General features: G+C 39.2%; 1 long non-coding RNA gene across 1 annotated transcript; it reads right to left on the bottom strand.

The window, feature by feature from the left end:
- Nucleotides 1–310: 310 nt before the first annotated feature.
- On the bottom strand, nucleotides 311–14022 carry LOC142504841 (uncharacterized). The gene is made up of 4 exons (XR_012804354.1): nucleotides 13913–14022; nucleotides 625–806; nucleotides 473–553; nucleotides 311–372 (listed from the first exon to the last, which is right to left on the bottom strand). It is a non-coding gene; the product is annotated as an uncharacterized LOC142504841 (long non-coding RNA).
- Nucleotides 14023–14757: the final 735 nt, after the last annotated feature.

Genomic DNA, 14757 nt, shown 5'->3' with positions numbered 1-14757 from the left:
TACCTTAACTTATCATTACAAATGTTGTTTTTTCTTTCTTAATTTTTTTTATTTTTCTATTTCCTCATTTATTGTTATTTTCCTTGTTTCCTTTTTCTCCTAACTAGTGTCATACCTAGTATGACATAATATTTACAAAAAATGATTCATAATATTGTAACTATATATTTTCATATTTATATCTATAAAACTAATACGAAATATGAAACAACAACATTCAAATGTAATTTTATAATAATTAGAACATCATTTATATTTCAACAAATAGTTGAACTACATTATATTCACTGTGAACAAGCAAAAATCATGTTCTAGTCATACCATCAAAAATCTCCAAAAGTCATTCTACCATCAGCAAGGTCTTCAATCATCCTACAAAATAATGCACCCAGTTTATAACAATTAATGACCATTCATATTCATAAAAATATAATAATAATATTCATATCTTCTAAAACTTGGTAATACTAACCTGTGAAAATTTATGAGATAAATGTTGCATTTGATTTGGATTGAGTCCACTCCAATTGTTATGTAATTCATGTCCGTGTTCCTTTAAAAACAACAGGTGAGTAATTTCAATTTATTTATATATAATCAAACAATAATAATAATTTTACTTACACCATGCATAACATAATTTAATGTTGGACAAGATATTTGAGATGAGCAATGAAGATGATGCATTTCTTGAGCTCCATTTTGATGAGAATGATGTGGATGACCAGTTGTTGCTCCAAGAAAAAGTTCATCTCTTGCATATTGAATGTTTTGAACTTTACTTGTTGTATTTTTCATCATTCTTCCTGTAATATATATACACACACCATATATATATATATAATATATATATATATATATATATATTTCAAACAAAAAATAGGTTAATACATTACATTTTCAAATAATACACACTATAGCATAATAAAGTGAACTGTTCTATAATTACAATGTAACTTTAGATATAAGTATTACCTTTTTTTTTCTTTCCTTTTGAAATCCAATGGCTTGTCATTACAGAGTTATTAGTTCTCTTTGATCTAATATGAGCAGGATCACGTACAATCATTTGATTCATGTCATGATCACCTTCACCAACAATTTCACCAGCAATTTCAACATCTAATTTCATGTTCTCAAACATCTCATTTTTCTCCAATGAAAGACTTTGAAGTCTTCTTTTGATCAATTTTTTCGAATCAACATGAACCGTACTTTTTGTAATGAGATCATAACAAAGTCTCATCATTTGATTTCTATACACAACATCTGAATCTTTCCCACACTCCATGCTGAAATTTTCACAACATTGTATCCTATTTCTAATTGTCTTCGTCCATCGCATTTTTATGTATCTTGTTGGTATCGAATGGACATTCATGAATTTTAAAACAATCAAAATGTGCTTACACAACACTCCAACTGTTTCAAAATAATGACAAGTGCATTTGATTTCATTAGTTTCCACATCAAATGTGACATTTTAGATCCTATTTGATTGTCCAACCAATCTTATGTCAAACTTCATTGGATTGCCCGTGAATGTAGGGGGATGATCAAACTCAATGTTTAAAGAATTCACCAACTCCTTTTCAAAGATTTTGTAGATGTCAATTGTATAAACAGATGCGGCATGCTGTAGCAATAGGTTGATTTTTCACTACGAGTGTAGGCGTCTTATGTCGGCACTTATAGTCTTTTTCATTTTCTTTTATCCGCCACCGTTTCTGAATTTCTTCAAATCTATTCACAAATTCAAATAGAGTAAAAGTTCTCTTTCCACCATCTTTCAAAATAGAGTTTGTGCATTCACTTCTAGAGGTAGCCTTAAGCCCAGCACAAAATTTTTGATTACTAAATGATGTTGACCATTTATGTCGCAACTTGTACATTCCCCTCAACCACGAATGGTTTTCAAGACCAAACTCACCAATCATTTTTTTCCACACCACATCAAATTCTTCCTCAGAATCACAAAATTGCACACACTTCATAAACATGCCTTTAAATTCATGATTGACATTCAAGTTACCCAAATGTGAAGGGGCATTTTTTGAAATGTGCCATTGGCAAAGACGATGTTGTGAACATGGAAACACTGATTCAATAGCATTCATCATTGCTTGACATTGATCTGTGAAAATTGTTTCTGGTTGTTTCCCCCCCATAGATTCAAGAAATGTCTTAAACAACCACTGAAATGAAGTCTCTGTTTCATCAGACATGAAAGCTAACCCAAACATCACATTATCCATATGATGATTTATGCCAACAAATGGAGCACATATTAAATTATATCTATTAGTCCGATAAGTTGTATCAAAAGAAAGCACATCACCGAAATACTCAAAATCAATCCTAGCTCGACTATCTCTGTAAAAAAAATTTGACAAACGACCATTTTCATCCATCTGAATATCCCAGTAAAACAAGTCTTCCTCGTTTGATTTGGTTTTAAAATATTGTATCAACACAAAAGCATCTCCATTTTCAACCCTCGAGTGTCCCTTAGTGACATAATTCAGATAATTATAAGCATCTTTTCGAATAAAACCTAAATTCTCCACTCCATGTGATTCTTTCTCCATATATGACAACACACTAGAAGGTTTTATCCCAGCCTCTGACATTAGTCCTAAAGTTTCACCTTGAGCATATGAAACTTTACGAGCCGATCTCAACAAATATCTTTGACTTTCATCAACCATTTCATGATTATGGTTATAATGGCCCGAAAATTCGTGTTTGAAAATTTGCGGAAAAATTAAAAATTTTCTTTTTAAAATAATTAAAATGCCTCATTCACGAAATAAACTGATAAATCAAGTTAAATGTTCAAAATAGTAGCGGAAGAAATTATTGCTCACAAAATAACAAGTTAAAGTAATCCAACAACTGATAAAATGTTTGAGAATAAAGAAATGGTAAATGCTGTAAATGAGGTCCTCGGGTTCCACTACTGCCGACCCAAGCTAGCTCACTGGTCCCCGCCCTCAGCCTCGACCTCATCAGTACCTACAACAATCAAGTCTAGTGAGTCTAAAGACTCAGCATGCATATATCGTAAATAACGAGTAAATAATGTAATAAAATTGCATGCAAGAGAAAATATCATGTCATGAGGCATAACGTAAAATATCGTTTCATGATTAATTCTAATACGTGCATAACTGAACTAAAAATCATAGTGAAAATGTTTAATCCTTGGAGCCCTATAATGAAATAGCATGTAATAATTTTCTGGTGAGATTATGGTCTACACAAGTGGCCCCTGCACTGAACTGACCGGTAACTGACGATCGGATGAAGTAATGAACGTCTGATCAGACTAATGCCACAGTATACTGGGTGGAACTGAACTGAACTAACCGGTAACTGACAACCGGATGATACAATGATCCATGATAGTGAAATGGCCACAATCAATATCACATAAATCTCAAAAATGAATATTTTATATTTTTATGCACGTAATATAATTAAGTGGCATGATGAAATATCCTGTATTATTTTACCACATGGATTGGATCGTTCCCAGGCTCGGTGCGACCTAAATTTATCATGAAAAATATGCAAATGATTTTCTTGACCAAACTTTGTAATTGAATCCAAAAACGAGACAATTACGCCCAACGACTTCGTATTTAATCATGACTCCGTGCCAACCCGAACCAATCACCGAATTGTCATTTAGTCATGATTAAAATACACTTAAAATGATGAAATAAAGCTCCTAAAATGGTAAGGGCCGAAATTTTGGTGAATGGAGGCCAAAACATGAAACGCTCTTTCGAGATTCAATTTGGCACATCGCACCGTAATTCCTCGTACGACCTCTAAAATGATCCGAATCACGAACGGCCAAAAACATGACCTTTCCAACTCAATGAGGCACTGTCCAGTCCAAGGCCATAGGCTAGAAGCCAACCAAGAACTCGAACGAGCCTCTGAACCAACGCACCACTTGCTGTCAACAAAAAATACAGCAGCCGTGCCTTCGCTTCCTTGTGTCGATTTCGAGACTACCGGCCATTGGGGCTTGAACCACCGACCAGAGGCTCTTACCAACATCCTAGGGTATGGTTTGAACCATGGCTAAGGACCCTAGGCCAGCCACAATTCGAACCATACCATAAATGCGCCGCACGTCCCACCCGAGACCAAATCTGCGCTCATGGGGAGTATTGCTTCGTTTGCTGTCATGGACCTTTCCAGTGGCCATTTGGTTGACCATGGCATGATCTAGACATCATAAGGTATGGTATGAACCGTGGCTAAAGGCTAAAAAGCCAACCAAGGTCCACCCCAATACCATATACTTGAAACTCACACATGCAGAAATGAAAGGGGGTCGAAGGGATTGTCTTGTTTTGTTTGAAAACCGATGCAACCATGGACCAAGCCTTGAAAGGCCGACTTGGTCACGTCTTAGACATGCCAAGGAGGTGTCCCAACCATGGCGATAGCCCTAGGGCAGCCAAGACCAGATACGTCCTCCTTTGACAGCAAGAATCAAAAATCGAAACTCAAAGTGACACTAAGGATGAGTTGCTGTAAATTCTGAATTTCAGAATGCATAGGGTTTGAACCAATGGAAAAATGTGTTCCTAACATGTCCTAGTACATGCCTAGGAGCAGCCTTGGAAGCCTGGAATCGAACCATACCCTGAAACCACCAAAAACGTAGGAACCGTGAAGCAGAAGAGGAACCGAAAAATTCTGTACATAAGTTTTCGAAAGGTGCTTGATAAAATTTCGGTTTTTGGCTATAAAACCATGATCATGTAATGTTTAAAAATCATAATACGACTTAATTTAAGAGTCAATAAAAATATAAACATGCCTTGGTTCGTTTTGAAAGAAAAACGAACGAAACGACGACGCGGCGCGGAGGAGACGGAGTGATCTTCTTGATCTTCCTTCTACTCGATTATTCTCTCTTAATCTAGCTATGAGGCTCACGATTTTTATTAGGAATGTGCTCTGAATTTCGGTGGTGAGGAAGAGTGGGAAATGGTTAGGATAATGAAGGAGTTGCAATATAAAAGGGATGGCAAGACCAAGTCTTGCTCTCTTTTGAATTTGAAATGGTTTGAGGTCAAAGTATTGTTGGAGGGAGATAATGGAGTGACCGATTCTTCATGCTAAACAAGGCTAGGATAATGATCTAATATTCATTAATGGTGTTTAATAGATGAAAGGATTATCATGCCAAGAAATAATAAAGAAGGAGTCAAAGGTGGTGAGTTGTCAAAGAATTGTTTTATCATCTAAGGGGTGGCCGAAAATTAATCAAATAAATGGAGGGGAAATATTGTTTAGTTAGTGTATTTTAAATCTTTAGAGCCCTACCTATCCTTTAAATAATTTAGTGAATTAACACCTTAATTATGGAACCTAAATGAACTTATTTCCTACTTACCTCAAGTTACTTAAATAATTTCTTAAACCTTCTTTTAACTTAAATTAACTTATTAGCTAGCTAAAATAAATTCTGGGAATGATTTTTTAATCTTAAATTTTATCTCAAAACTCCAACTCCAGTCCGGCTTCACTGAATTAACTGAAAATATAAAAATTAAACTACTGCATAAAATAATTAGATTTAAAGGACATAATAATTACTCATGCAATAATAATAAAAATCATTTTACTTTAAATGCTAGAAATTATGCATGACTTATACGTAGTCTGGTTTACGGGTTCTACAACTCTCCCCCCCCTTAAAAGAAATTTCGTGCTCGAAATTAAAACTTACCGAATAACTCGGGGTACCGACTCCTCATCTCTGGCTCAGACTCCCACGTAGCTTCCTCCTCTGAATGGTTGAGCCATTTGACTTTCACTCGCTTAATTAGCTTGTTCCGAAGCTTCTTCTCCTGTCTGTCTAAGATCTGCACTGGTCTCTCCTCATAAGACAGGTTCGGAGTAAGCTGCAACGGCTCAAAGTTCAAGACATGCGAAGGATTCGCCATATACTTCCTCAGCATAGAGACGTGGAACACATTGTGTACTCCGGCCAGATACGGCGGAAGAGCCACACGATAAGCTAACGTCCCAACTCTGTCGAGGATCTCAAATGGTCCAATGAATCTCGGACTGAGCTTTCCTTTCTTTCCGAATCGCATGACACCCTTCATAGGTGCTACCTTCACAAAGACATGGTCGCCAACGGCAAACTCTAGATCTCTCCTCCTCTGGTCTGCATCACTCTTCTGTCGACTCTGAGTAGTCCTCATCCTATCACGGATCTTGACTACTACATCGGCAGCCTGCTGAATAATCTTCGGACCCAACTCTGCTCTCTCTCCTACTTCATCCCAATGAACAGGAGATCTACACTTGCGGCCATATAGTGCTTCATACGGAGCCATACCAATAGACGACTGGAAGCTGTTGTTATAGGTGAACTCCACTAATGGCAAGTTCGACTCCCAACTCCCAGAGAAATCAATAACACAAGCACGGAGAAGATCCTCCAAAATCTGAATAATTCGCTCTGACTGCCCATCTATCTGCGGATGGAAAGCTGTGCTAAACAACAACTTCGTACCCAAGGTCGAATGCAAACTCTTCCAAAACGAGGAAGTGAATCTGGGGTCTCTGTCAGATACGATAGAAACTGGAATACCATGAAGTCGGACTATCTCCCGTATATACAACTCTGCATACTGAATTATGGTGAAAGTCGTCTTAATAGGCAAGAAGTGCGCTGATTTGGTAAGACGATCTACAATCACCCAGTTAGCATTTGATCCTCTGACTGACTTCGGCAATCCGGTCACGAAGTCCATGGTAACATTCTCCCACTTCCACTCGGGAATGGGAAGAGGCTTGAGCAAACCTGCTGGTCTTTGATGCTCCGCCTTCACCAACTGGCAAGTCAGACACTCGGATACAAACCGTCTGATGTTTTTCTTCATCCCAGGCCACCAATGCAATAACTGCAGATCTCGGTACATCTTCGTACTCCCTGGATGAATAGAGTACGGCGACATGTGAGCCTCTGATAAAATATCTGCTCGGATAGAACCACTGCTAGGAACCCACATCCTGTCACGGTATCTCACTATACCGTCTCTAACTGAATACAAGATACTGCCCTTGGCTTCATCTCTCTTCTTCCACTGTGCCAATTGCTCATCTGCTAGCTGACCACTGCGAATACGGTCAAGAAGAGAGGACTGAATAGTCAAGGTAGATAGACGGGGAACTCTACCTTAAGGATATGACTCTAGATCAAACCTCTGCATCTCAAACTGAAGAGGTCTCTGAATCGTCAAATGAGCCATCACTGCGATTTTTCTGCTCAATGCATCCGTAACTACATTAGCTTTACTCGGGTTGTAGCTAATGTCACAGTCATAATCCTTCACAAGTTCCAACCAACGCCTATGACGCATGTTCAGCTCCTTCTGGATAAAGAAATACTTGAGGCTTTTGTGGTCGATAAAGATCTGGCACTTCTCTCCATACAAATAATGCCTCCAAATCTTCAGGGCAAATACTACGGCTGCCAACTCTAGATCATGTGTAGGGTAGTTCTTCTCATGGATTTTCAACTGACGAGAAGCATACGCTATCACCTTCCCATGCTGCATCAATACTGCGCCCAAACCGAGCTTCGAGCATCGGTGTACAAAACAAAATCTCCGGGCCCTCACGACATGGCCAAAACTGGTGCTGAGATAAGATCTTGCTTCAAAGTATCGAAACTCTTCTGACACTCCTCGCTCCACACAAATTTAGCATTCTTCTTGGTCAATGATGTCAGTGGAACGGCAATAGAGGAGAATCCCTTAATGAACTTCCGATAATATCCTGCTAGCCCAAGAAAACTGCGGATCTCTGATGCATTCTGCGGCACAACCCAATCTCTGACTGCGGCAACTTTCGCTGGGTCTACCTCAATACCACTGCTAGAAACAATGTGGCCTAAGAACGCCACGTTCTCTAACCAAAATTTGCACTTACTGAACTTTCCGAATAACTTGTGCTTCTGCAAGGTCTGCAGCACTGTGGTTAGATGTCTGCTGTGATCCTCCTGATTCTTCGAGTAGACGAGAATGTCGTCTATGAATACTATCACAAACTGGTCAAGATACGGCTGAAATACGCGATTCATGAGATCCATGAAGATCGCTGGCGCATTCATCAGACCGAACGGCATCACAAGGAAATCATAGTGGCCATAACGAGTTCTAAAAGCAGTCTTGGAAACATCATCAACTTTAACCCTCAACTGGTGATAACCGGAACGCAGATCTATCTTGGAGAATATCGAAGCTCCCTGCAACTGGTCAAACAAATCCTCAATCCTCGGGAGTGGGTATTTGTTCTTCACTGTAACCCTGTTCAATTCCCGGTAATAAATACAAAGTCTCATCGTGCCATCCTTCTTCTTCACAAACAAGACTGGCGCGCCCCATGGAGAGAAACTCGGGCGAATGAACTCCTTGTCTAGAAGTTCCTGAATCTGCTTCTTAAGCTCTGCCATCTCTGTCGGTGCTAGTCGCTACGGTGCTTTGGAGATCGGAGCGTACCTAGCATGAGCTCAATAGAAAACTCCACCTCTCGCTCGGGTGGCAAACCAGAGACGTTCTCAGGAAAAACGTCTGGGAAATCTCTTACAATAGGAACATCTGCGGCTGACTGACTGGGCGCCTCGGAGAAAGATAAAAAAGTTGCTAAAAACGCCCGACACCCTCTATGCATGAGCTTCCTAGCCTTGACATAAGGAATAATGCGCGGTAAGGGAAAGTACCTGTCCGGCTCGAATAAGAACTGCGTCATTCCAGGCGGTCGGACTAGAACAGATCTCCGCTGGAAGTCAATCAAAACTCTGTTCCGCAGTAGCCAGTCCATCCCTAGGATGATGTCAAACTCTGGCATCGGCAACACGATCAGATCCGCATAAACGAGGTTGCCATGGAGCTCAAGATCTATGTCTCGGATCACATTGGTAGCTGCCATCTCCTCACCAGAAGGCAATACTACTGAATAAGCTACATCTAGCCCAACGGTCTTGACCTTGAGGTAATTAGCAAAGACCTCCGAAATAAATGAGTGAGTGGCCCCTGAATCTATCAAGGTCTTCGTAGCGGAACCAGATATAAATATTCTCCCTGAAAGGTTGGAATACCAAGTTGAACCCAATAATCACAAGAACTAACTTATAGACATGCAAAGGTCAAAGTTCTTCTAACTTAAATTTCCAAAATAATACTGAGTAGAGCATGCAATCCTACTGCAGTTCTATGTTTAAAAATCTTAATCCAAAATATTAAATCCCAAATGTAAACTTAAAACTTAAAGGTACCTGTCATAAGCATGGTCTCCGGGTTCATCTCCGTGGCACGGAGAGCAAAAACTCTGCCTTGGGTAGGCAAATTCCTCTGAGGGCACTGCAGAAGTAAGTGGTCTGGACTACCACACTTATAACACTTCCCTGAACCAAACATACATGCTCTAGGACGGCGGCGTGAGCACCTAGGGCAAACTGGGTGCTCAAAAGTCCTCGAGGCTGGGCGTCCCTGCTGCTGCTGCTGACCTCTGTTCTTGGGTGGGCCATGGAAAGGCCTCTTGTTCTGATGGTGCTGCTGAGGAGGAGGGTGGTGCGGTACCTGGATTGGGCGCTTGCCCTGCCGATCCCTCTCAATGTCGCACTGGTCCTGCTCTGCAGCTAGAGCTCTGGAGACAGCGACCTCATAAGTAGTAGGGTCAGCTACCCTAGCATCACGGCGCAAGATCGGCCGTAGACCCACCGGGAAATGCATAACTTGGCTTTAGCATCATTCGCGATCAGGGGCACAAAATGACAACCCCTCTCAAACTTATGGATGAACTCCGTAACAATCAGATCTCCCTGTCTCAGGCTCATGAATTCCATGGTCAACCTGGTGCGCACCTCCTCAGTGAAATATTTGGAGTAGAATACCTCCGTGAAGCATGTCCAGCTCAGCGTAGCCAAGTTCAGGGCTACTGACACTCCTTCCCACCATAAGCGGGCATCTCCTCCGAATAAGTAGGTGGCACATCGGACTCCGTCTGCATCTCCAAGCTCCATGAACTCGAAGATAACCTCGAGGGACTTGATCCAGCCCTCGGCAATCATGGGGTCCGTCGTCCCTGAAAACTCCTTAGGACGCATCTTCATGAATCTCTCATAAGTAGCCTCGGGCCCTGTCGACCTGGCTGACACAGCAGGGTTCCCCGCGAACTGTGCGAAGAACTGAGTCATCCCAGCTACCATCTGGGCATTCATGTCAGGTGGAGGGGGTGGTGGAGGTGGTAAGTCCCTCTCCTGCCTCCGGTTCATGCCGTCCTCCTGGCGAGGCTCATCCTCTCTAGTGCGCTCAAGGATGCGTCTAGGGGGCATACTGTTCCATACATAACCCATACGTGACCAACATGCATAATCTCTATAATTTATTTAAATTTAAATACTGAACAATAAAATAAATCTGGACGTAAAATATTTCATGAAAACATGCTGTCAAATAATTCATGCTTTGAATAAAATGCGTAAATGTAAAACTTACAGACCGAAGACGTGACTTCATGAGCTTCTCGTGGTCAGTAGTAGTACAACCCTTTACAGAACCATTGCTATGATACCAACTATAATGGCCCGAAAATTTGTGTTTGAAAATTTGCGGAAAAATTAAAAATTTTCTTTTTAAAATATTTAAAATGCCTCATTCAAGAAATAAACTGATAAATCAAGTTAAATATTCAAAATAGCAGCGGAAGAAATTATTGCTCACAAAATAACAAGTTAAAGTAATCCAATAACTGATAAAATGTTTGAGAATAAAGAAATGGTAAATGCTGTAAATGAGGTCCTCGGGTTCCACTACTGCCGACCCAAGCTAGCTCACTGGTCCCCGCCCTCGACCCCGACCTCATCAGTACCTACAACAATCATGTCTAGTGAGTCTAAAGACTCAGCATGCATATATCGTAAATAACGAGTAAATAATGTAATAAAGTTGCATGCAAGAGAAAATATCATGTCATGAGGCATAACGTAAAATATCGTGTCATGATTAATTATAATACGTGCATAACTGAACTAAAAATCATAGTGAAAATGTTTGCTCCTTGGAGCCCTGTAATGAAATAGCATGTAATAATTTTCTGGTGAGATTATGGTCTACGCAAGTGGCCCGTGCACTGAACTGACCGGTAACCGACGACCGAATGAAGTAATGAACGTCTGATCAGACTAATGCCACAGTATACTGGGTGGAACTGAACTGAACTGACCGGTAACTGACAACCGGATGATACAATGATCCTATGATATTGAACTGGCCACAAGAAATATCACATAAATCTCAAAAATGAATATTTTATATTTTTATGCACGTAATATAATTAAATGGCATGATGAAATATCCTGTATTATTTTACCACATGGATTGGATCGTTCCCAGGCTCGCTGCGACCTAAATTTATCATGAAAAATATGCAAATGATTTTCTTGGCCAAACTTTGTAATTGAATCCAAAAACGAGACAATTACGCCCAACGACTTCGTATTTCATCATGACTCCGTGTCAACCCGAACCAACACCGAACCGTCATTTAGTCATGATTAAAATACACTTAAAATGATGAAAAATAATGCTCTTAAAATGGTAATGGCCGAAATTTTTGTGAATGGAGGCCAAAACATGAAACGCTCTTTCGAGAGTCAATTTGGCATATCGCACCGTAATTCCTCGTACGACCTCTAAAATGATCCGAATCACAAACAGACAAAAACATGACCTTCCCAACTCGATTAGGCACTGTCCAGTCCAAGGCCATAGGCTATAAGCCAACCAAGAACTCGAACGAGCCTCTGAACCAACGCACCACTTGCTGTCCACAAAAAATACAGCAGCCGTGCCTTCGCTTCCTTGTGTCGATTTCGAGACTACCGGCCATTGGGGCTTGAACCACCAACCAGAGGCTCTTACCAACATCCTAGGGTATGGTTTGAACCATGGCTAAGGGCCCTAGTCCAGTCACAATTCGAACCATACCATAAATGAGCCGCACGTCCCACCCGAGACCAAATCTGCGCTCATGGGGAGTATTGCTTCGTTTGCTGTCATGGACCTTTCCAGTGGCCATTTGATTGACCATGGCATGATCTAGACATCATAAGGTATGGTATGAACCGCGGCTAAGGGCTACAAAGCCAACCAAGGTCCACCCCAATACCATATACTTGAAACTCACACATGCAGAAATGAAAGGGGGTCGAAGGGATTGTCTTGTTTTGTTTGAAAACCGATGCAACCATGGACCAAGCCTTGAAAGGCCGAGTTGGTCACGTCTTAGACATGCCAAGGAGGTGTCCCAACCATGGCTATAGCCCCTAGGGCAGCCAAGACCAGATACGTCCTCCTTTGACAGCAAGAATCAAAAATCGAAACTCAAAGTGACACTAAGGATAAGTTGCTGTAAATTCTGAATTTCAGCATGCATAGGGTTTGAACCAATGGACAAATGTGTTCCTAACATGTCCTAGTACATGCCTAGGAGCAGCCTTGGAAGCCTGGAATCGAACCATACCCTGAAACAACCAAAAACGTAGGAACCGTGAAGAACAAGAGGAACCGAAAAATTCTGTACATAAGTTTTCGAAAGGTGCTTGATAAAATTTCGGTTTTTGGCTATCAAACCATGATCATGTAATGTTTTAAAATCATAATACGACTTGATTGAAGAGTCAATAAAAATATAAACATGCCTTGGTTAGTTTTGAAAGAAAAACGAACGAAACGACGACGCGGCGCGGAGGAGACGGAGTGATCTTCTTGATCTTCCTTCTACTCGATTATTCTCTCTTAATCTAGCTATGAGGCTCATGATTTTTATTAGGAATGTGCTCTGAATTTCGGTGGTGAGGAAGAGGGGGAAATGGTTAAGAGAATGAAGGAGTTGCAATATAAAAGGGGTGGCAAGACCAAGTCTTGCTCTCTTTTGAATTTGAAATGGTTTGAGGTCAAAGTATTGTTGGAGGAAGATAATGGAGTGACCGATTCTTCATGTTAAACAAGGCTATGATAATGATCTAATATTGATTAATGGGGTTTAATAGATGAAAGGATTATCATTCCAAGAAATAATAAAGAAGGAGTCAAAGGTGGTGAGTTGTCAAAGAATTGTTTTATCATCTAAGGGGTGGCCGAAAATTAATCAAATAAATGGAGGAGAAATATTGTTTAGTTAGTGTATTTTAAATCTTTAGAGCCCTACCTATCCTTTAAATAATTTAGTGAATTAACACCTTAATTATGGAACCTAAATGAACTTATTTCCTACTTACCTCAAGTTACTTAAATAATTTCTTAAACCTTCTTTTAACTTAAATTAACTTATTAGCTAGCTAAAATAAATTCTGGGAATGATTTCTTAATCTTAAATTTTATCTCAAAACTCCAACTCCAGTCCGGCCTCACTGAATTAACTGAAAAGATAAAAATTAAACTACTGCATAAAATAATTAGATTTAAAGGACATAATAAATACTCATGCAATAATAATAAAAATCATTTTACTTTAAATGCTAGAAATTATGCATGACTTATACGTAGTCTGATTTACGGGTTCTACAATGGTTAATTTCAAAAATTGTCACCCTCCAGTCTTCATTTTTTTTCCTTCGAATCCTAAGTCTTGCTTTACATTTGGTTCTTGTTTCTAGATTTTGATACAAAGGTCTATTGTTATTTGCACTCCGCTTTCCATCCTTTATTCTTGAGATGAACATTCAAATTCTTTCATATAAAGATCTTTAGAACCACTAAAATAAGCTTCTTTCCCCCTTCGAGCACTAAAACCTCTAGTGTGTGCATACTCACAATATAATAAATAAGCATCATCAATACTTTTTATGGTTTGACCAATAGCTAACATTTGCTCAAATTCCTCAACAGTGGATACATGTTTTTTCTCAACATCTGACGTCTCCTCATTTTCGGCCTTGCTCTCTTCATTGGTGCAAATGGTATTACCAATAACACCTTCTCCATCATTTAATATCAAATCTAACAAAAAATAGATATAAACATTATAGATATTAAAAATCATCAATTAACAATATTATTTGATATATAAACGATCAAGTAAGATATTTTAAAAAATATGATACATTCTATCAATGTTGTATTTATGGGCTTATCTGTGTTTCTTTTAAAAAAATTCTTTATATTAATGTATTGTTCATATAAATGAATGGTGAAAAATAATATTAAATCAAAAAATAAAACTTGGCTATTCAAGAAACGATATCAACGAAACATTAAATGGCGATTCTGAAAAAGAGGACTTTAAATGGACTAAAAAACTACTATAAAATACATACCTTCCATTAAAAATTAATGCTGCTGAATAGGAGAACTTTGGGTCGTTGAATGGCGGGAAGAAGACACTCGCATCACTTAACTGACGGTGGTGAAGAATTAGATTTTTTTTTTATCGTTCAACCTTTTCTTCTCTTATTGTTCAACCATGGTTAAATATATAAATGTAATGATAAGTTAAGGTTACCAAGAAAGAAAAATTCAGAAAGTAGACAGAGAAAATAGCAATAAATTAGGAAAGAGAAAAGAAAATAAAAATTAAAAAGACAAACAAAATAAAATAATAAGACGAGACACGTGTCAATTATTTGATGTAGGGGGAGTAAGCTCCCGGTGGAGCATAGACTCTCCCCTTGATAATACAGTAATTGATTCAAGAGATGTTCAGAGAGGATTT

The sequence above is a fragment of the Primulina tabacum genome, chromosome 10 (genome assembly GCF_025594145.1).
Source record: "Primulina tabacum isolate GXHZ01 chromosome 10, ASM2559414v2, whole genome shotgun sequence".
Lineage (NCBI taxonomy): Eukaryota > Viridiplantae > Streptophyta > Magnoliopsida > Lamiales > Gesneriaceae > Primulina > Primulina tabacum.
The sequence above is the reverse complement of the archived record's forward strand: the minus strand, read 5'-3'. Positions and strand labels throughout refer to the sequence as shown.